At 40.2% G+C, this 7,174-nt stretch overlaps 1 long non-coding RNA gene across 1 annotated transcript; it reads right to left on the bottom strand.

Annotated features, from left to right (window-relative positions):
* Positions 1-618: 618 nt before the first annotated feature.
* Positions 619-6,667, bottom strand: LOC128086660 (uncharacterized). Its single transcript, XR_008209470.1, has 3 exons — positions 6,570-6,667; positions 5,131-5,388; positions 619-4,466 (listed from the first exon to the last, which is right to left on the bottom strand). It is a non-coding gene; the product is annotated as an uncharacterized LOC128086660 (long non-coding RNA).
* Positions 6,668-7,174: the final 507 nt, after the last annotated feature.

Genomic DNA, 7,174 nt, shown 5'->3' with positions numbered 1-7,174 from the left:
ATTTTATCTGAGAGCTGTAGACATGGTCACTTCATGCAGCTGACAGAGTTTATTAGACAGTATGAAGAATCGCTGCGCTACTGCATGACTATGATGAGTTTCCCCAGCACTGAGGCATGTTCTAGGCTGCCAGCTCTCAAACCTTTCATTTTGTGGGCTTAACTGTATCAATTTTCCCTTTTGCACTCCTCCCTTCACCACTTCTCCCTATCCCATACTCTTCTGCTTGGCCTGTACCTTCAATGACTGTTCATTCCATTAATGCTGTTCATCCTGGTACTTAAAGCCAACTTGTCCCCTTCAAATTACTTCTGAAATCCCTCTGAGGGCTGAAGTTGTTCTCTAGCAGGGCTGATGCTCCAAAGTCAACAAGTTCTCAGCAGGCTTTTATCCTGCAGTGCCCATCCCAGACCTTGGCTATTTGTGTTTGGGAGACAGTGTGTACTTCACCACCATGCATATCAATGTCATAGGTCCCCATGACTAGAGAGGAAGAAACCTCAAATATGGTGCAAACTGTCCTAGGAGAAAAGAAAAGCTGCAAGGACAAGATGCAATGGTATAGCAATTTATGTTATTTATAAATTGCATGGTTGTTATTTCAGTGGGGACACGCCACCACTAGCTTGATCCAACAAGTATTAGCAAACATTCTTTGCACTCTCTGTAGTGTGGAAGTGTTAGCAAACTTTGACTCCATTTCTCATAATGCTTGTAATTTCCGTGTAATCTGTTTTCTGTTATTTAATAAGTTCCTGCAAACTCATGAGCTCAATTCTTTTTCAGCTTTCAAACAGATGTTATCTTCCTTAAAAATGATCACATCCCAAATGCAGTAATTTTAAGTGCACATTCACTGTGCAGTCCAACACTTCTTGGGTTTGAAATCACATTTTATTACAAGCCAGAACAGCCGTATCTTGAAACAAAATGTGGATGTTCTTTGGAACAGGGACTGAATACCAGATAGCATTGGTCTAGGATGGACTGTGAGGATGAAAAATCATTTTCCTCTTCTTTCTTTCCTCTATATCATTTGTGTAAATTCACATTTAATTTTTCCATACAACAAAGCACTTCTTCCACAGGACAGGTCACAAGCCAGTCTATCTTCCAATCTCAAGATTCATGATTATGTGTTGTAAGAGTTGGGTTCAAATGTGCTGTCAGAGGAGAATTCCTTTGTTCCCATCTCTCTCTATGGACATGCCTTCCTTATCACTGAGTGCTGCCCAAGTCTGGACAGGTCGAGGCCTTCAAAGCATGAATTCCCAATATTCAAAACCTCAGGATCTTTTTGGATCTTTTCAGAACTTTATAATCAAGTGTGTAATTCCTTAGTGCTTTTAAGACATTCTTCTCTGGGTATGACCAAAACACAAATGGGACTTACTGCTTGGTTCTGGCCATGCAGTTTTTGGAAAGCAGAGAATGTTGTTCCAAACGTTTCCTTGGTTTGATCTAGGAAACTTATGCTGCCTCATGGGAGATGTGGCATCTGAACTGGTCTATAAACGTGTTCCCTTTCAGCGAGAGGATTGATCATTCTATAGACCAGTCTGAGGGGCTTATATACAACATTTGAATTGAAATAGAGCATAGGGCTTGTGAATATCTATAACTGCCTCCTGCAAATGCCGCATCTCCATGGCAGGGGCTACGCTGCCTGGAGCAAGCACCTCCAGTATTGGCAGTGAGCCACATTGCAAAATGCTTTGGTTGAGCTGTGTACACAGAGGGAAGACAATTTGCCTTCTCTTTCTCCCTCCCTTTTTTTTTCATGCTCTTTCACTTTGTCATTCATGATGGATAAATCTGGCAGACAGGGAAGAAACTGATTTTTTGTTATTATCAGCCTGAAAGAACATAAACTTTTGCAATTCTCTTGTGTTAATGTTGTGCAGCTGTTTGTCTGACTGTCAAGGAGCAAAAAGATATTTTAAAGCTCGGACTTTTGCAAACAATGTACCTCTGATTGCTTTTCAGACAGCTCAGAAGCAGCCTGGTTGCAGATACGGGCTGATTCTGCCATTCAGGACATTTGCAGCTGAGAAGCAACAATCAGTGCAAAATGGAAGCTCGTGTTTGGTGAGAATCCAAGCCCAAGTAGGGAACTCAGGAGCACCAGGAGGTTTACCTCCATATTCTAGGTTGCTAGAAAGTAGGCAGAACTAGAGAGTAACATCCCTCGGTCTGCTCTTTGCATACATTACAGGTTTTGTTACTCGCCTATTTCTTGTCTGGTACTCCAGCTCTCTGTCCAAAGGCTGGGGCCATACAGACAGCCCTCAGCTGATAACCACCCCAGTGATCTGCAGAGGTGCCACCTGCACCTGTTTCTCACCTGTAAGGACCCTTCCTCCCAGATAACACCGCTATGGCCTGCTTTCTCAGTCATGCTTCTGACACCAGCACCAATTGGAGTGACACTGAAGTGTTATAGGAAACACTAAAGTGAGTGCTGTTGCAAGTAGGGAGAATGACATTAATTTTTAGAGGATATGATTTCTTTAAGTGGATTTACCTTCTGATGTTGTCTGTTAGATTTTAAAATTACCATTTGCAAATTCTTCAAATGATACTTTTGAAGCATAAATACTAGTGCTAAGTTTATTACCATTATGAAAGGATTAAACAAGATCTTCATTTTCCATGAGTTTGGCTGGCCTGATTGTTCTTCAGGCCCTCTCCCCTGCACAACACTCTAGAAGGAAATTCTGACATTAAAAATTAAAAAAAAAATCCTGTAATATTGTATTTAATTTGAATGAGAAGTGAGAGAATGGGGACTACTGCACACCGTGCCCCATGCTTGCACTGTCAGAAGAATCATGTCACTTTTCAGCAAAGTAGAATTACTTGGCTTCAAAGTGCCAGCTGTAATTAGACTTTTCTTTTTAAAAGAAATTCCCACTGTGTAGGCAGGATCAGCTGCTTTCTTTGTGAACTCTGAGATCGCAGAGCCGCTTTCCCTTGCTCTGATTTCCTTTGAAAAGATCTGTTTCTTTGGACCGAATTCATCCATTTCCATTGTAAATGTAGTACAAGACATAATTACTTTATAAGAGCTGGAAACTCAGAAAGGCTTTATTTTGAAGGCTTCTGCCTAAGGATCATTGTCATCTGTAAAAAGTTATGACTGCATTGCTATGATCTGTTAGATGAGCAAATAGGAACATTGTTATGCACTTTAAAAAATAACTGTGTGAACCTAATCCTGCATTATGGTAGTGCTCATGAGTTCCAAATTAAAGCAGTAAATGCAGCTTAATCTTTTCCTTTTCACTTTCAAAAGCCACAAAGATATTTAAACAGTTTCTATCTGTCAGCTTTCAGTGGCAGAGGATAATCTCATGCAGTTGAGGTGAAAGGCATTTTTTGTTTGTTGATTTGAATTAGCAAGAAGAGAAGGAATGATAGAAATGGCAGTGGGGGTCTTGGAAGAAGAGAAAAAAAAGAGGAAAAGTCATAGGGTGGTCTGAGGGAGTAGAGGCATAGGGGGAACATAGGCACAGCAATGAGAATAATACTGAGGAAGGAACATGAGCAGTGGAACACAAAGAACGAAAGCCTTTAAATGAGTTTGCTGAACAGATAGAAAAGCACTCCAATATTTGGAAAAAGGGACAGAAAAGGAAATGCAAATCAAAGTATGAAGGCTGTAAATCAGGAGGGTGGTGGGAACATCCCATAGAAAGCAAAGAGTTCTGTTGGAGGAAGGGACCTGAGCAGAAGGCCTGCAGAGGTGAGAGCCCAGGAACCAGAGCAAGAGGAAGAACGATGGGAGCTGAGGAAAAGCTGAGGGGTGGCTACATGGACTCAGCAAGAATTAATGTCAGACCTTTCACATTTCTTCCTGCAGCTTTGTAAATGAGAGAGAAGCAGAAGATACCCTGTCTGTACCTGGAACAAGGCTTTAACACTACTTTATAGAGTGCTCTCACAAGCAAGCTTTGAAAATAAGTTTCTGAATACAACAATAGGCTGAGGTGTAAAACAGGCTGGAAACTGCTAGTCCGCTCTGATAATCAAGGGGGATATTTCACAGCTTGTGCTTATTATCTGCAGAAGGATGGAAAGGGAAAATGTTAATTAAATGGTTGGAGATATGAAGGTGGGAGGAGTGAGTTGGAGGTTTTACAGCATGATCAGAAAAAAAGACAGAAACTGGCATCACAAAAAAAAAAAAAAAAAAGCTTAAAAATTAGGACACACTTTAGTAAGAATAAATCCTGGTGCTCACTTTTCAGGTAGGTATAATGAGCTACTGTTCAAGAGAGACCAGGACTAGAGATTTAGGCACTGGGTCAGTTTTCTTCTCTCCTTGATGTTCTCCAGCAGTTTTTTTTAAGCACAATGTATTTACCATCCATTGACTTGACTCAAGGTCACAATCTTCTTCCAGTACTACAGCTAGTAGGTCTGAAGGCCAGTTTCAGCTATTATTCTTGCAAAATTCAGTTCCCCTGGAAAACATAGAAACGAATCATTAGCAATCCCATAAGAAACAAGGTCAGAATTGCAAATTATCACAAACCCTATCCTTCAGGAAGTGATTTTAATAGTTTTGTGGGTTTTCTTCTTTTGTAAATCAATTTGATAGCTTGATTTAATTACGCAATTTTTCTTCTTTTCCATTTACCATTTTCAAGTCTTTTTTTCTATGTTAAAGGTCAATTACAGCAACGATTAGAAGGTACCTCACTCTCGTAGTAGAGATCAGCATTGCCCTTCTAATACCTACTTTTTTGGCTGTCCTGGATTGGAAAAATATTCTTGCCTAGTACCAGTTTCATTTATAATGATGGGCTTCACACTTCAAGGACAAGATCTCTCTTTAGACACTTCTGTCCACTGCAAGTTTCTGTGCCCAGAAAGCCTGGGAAGCATTGCAGATTCCTCCCAAGTCAACTCATTCACCAGGATCTCACATCTTGCTGCCCAGATAAGGCCTACTGGGATTAAAAACATAGCCACTGTCCTCTTTCAGTCCAGACAAAGTTTTATATCTCAACCTGAATGAGGATCCAGATGCCAAAGACAGAGTCTGTCCTGATAGGTTGGATATTTGCATTACAGAACAAAATCCAATAATTCTAAGTGGACAAAATCAAACCGTTCTGCACATACGAAGTCCACATAAAGCATGTCTCTGCAGTATTTTTTTCCACAGCAGGTAAGCTGTTGTTTGAAACTGTAACATGGAACCCTTTGAACATGAATCTTAGTTGCTGTATGCTATGTCCAGAGGGAACTATCTTTGGTCCATCCACTGCTTGTTGCTTGCCTTTAGTCTGCAGACTCTCTACGTTTTGTCTCACACTTCTGAACGCTTTCCTGGATGCCACTGAAGTAAAGAAGTTGGTATTTCAGTGGCAGTTGGTTATTCTAAAAGATCAACAGCATGCACAAAAAAAAAAAAAAAAAAAAAAACCAACAAACAAAAGCATAAAAACCAATCCAATTCCACAGCAAACATCCCAGCCCCAACAGAATCCATAGTTATCTGGGGTTTTGTGCCAGCTTTTTTCATTTGCCTCAGGAGTAAAGTATGAGCAAACCAATATTCTCAATTGATAGATCAGCTCTTACATACCCTTACTTTCTGCATTAATTAAGTCACCAAAAAAAAAAAAAAAAAAAAGAAAAGAAAAACACCACATTATTGCCTTCCTACTTAGAAGTCTGCAAAACCACTGATTTAAATACTGTTCATGGAGATATTAGATGAGATTTTTTCCCTCCCATGTTGATAGCTCTAATTACACTTTTAGATAAACTTAAAATAAATGATTTACGTACACACTCAAATGAAGTTCATTAGAAAAAGTGCAAATAAGAATACTTCAAGTCATCTGCTTCTTTGTTTTAAAAAACCTTTTCACATTGTGTTCCTCTTAATGATTGCTCAAGAGGAGTTTCTTTTAAAAAGCATAAGCAATAGAAGAACGTGGATGAGGTCCCATGTGCCTATTGCATATTCCTCACGTCAGGAACTTTCAATTTATAAAGAGCAGTGCAAAAAGCACCACTGGGTACAGACATATGCGTATTAAACCCAAATTCTGTGTTAACAAAATGACTATTTGAAGCCCTTTATTTCCACTGGGCTTTTACCAAACAAAAAGCAGTTGACAACTGAGGACAAAAAGCCCTGAGCATTTTTGGTTGTCAAATTGCCTCTTTAGCAGATGTATTAGGAAATCAGAAGCACAAGAAAAATGTAAATTGCTTCAGGCTTTTGTATTGAATCTTCTGTAACCAGAGGCCTTATCTGACCTTCACAATGCACACATCATTCATTAGCCTGACAATCAAAAGACATACTGTCAGGTATCATCTTTGTTTTAGCATTAGTATTACATTACTTTTTTTTCTTATTATTGTTCTTTATTTTCTCATAGCCTATTATCTTTATTAATTAATTTACCGATATAATGTGAAGAGGTAATAATATATAATTGACATATAATCAGTGAATATACAGACATTATAATAAAGAACTATACAGGAAAGTTAAGCCAAGTAAGATTATTGCAACAGGTAGATAATAAATGGAAAACGCTTACCAATGCTGTAGGCTTACAATGTCCTCCACAAGAAGTGACCTGTAGGAGGAGATCCTTCTTCAGTAGCAGTCAGCTCTTAAATGGCCCTAGGAGAGGCACAGCCAGGCTCCACCTCTTCCGGCAGCACAGCTGAATTGCCTTCACAGAATCACAGAATCACCTGGGTTGGAAGGGACCTCAAGGATCATGTAGTTCCAACCCCCCTGCCTAGCAGGGCCACCAAACGTACACATTCAGATCAGGTTGCCCAGGACCCCGTCCAACCTGGCCTTGAACACGTCCAAGGACGGGGCATCCACAACCTCCCTGGGCAGCCCGTTCCAGGGCCTAACCACTCTCCTTGTAAAGAACTTCCCCCTAACATCCAACCTAAATCTTCCCTCCTTCAACTTGGATCCTTCACCTGTGTTCCCATGGCTGACTCAGTGCTCGCCTCAGGTGGTCCAGCAGAGGTTCAGACCGTGATTCAGCAGTTCCCATACGTAAGTTAATAGAAGCATCAGCCAAATTACGAGTCACAATTTAAGTCAGTATGTGAAACGCACGCGATTGAAAAATCTGTAGTGAATAAACCCTTCTGTATTCATTCTTTGGGAAGTCACTTG

Source organism: Tympanuchus pallidicinctus, unplaced genomic scaffold, assembly GCF_026119805.1.
Source record: "Tympanuchus pallidicinctus isolate F22 unplaced genomic scaffold, pur_lepc_1.0 scaffold3, whole genome shotgun sequence".
Lineage (NCBI taxonomy): Eukaryota > Metazoa > Chordata > Aves > Galliformes > Phasianidae > Tympanuchus > Tympanuchus pallidicinctus.
This window is presented reverse-complemented; position numbering and strand designations above follow the sequence as displayed.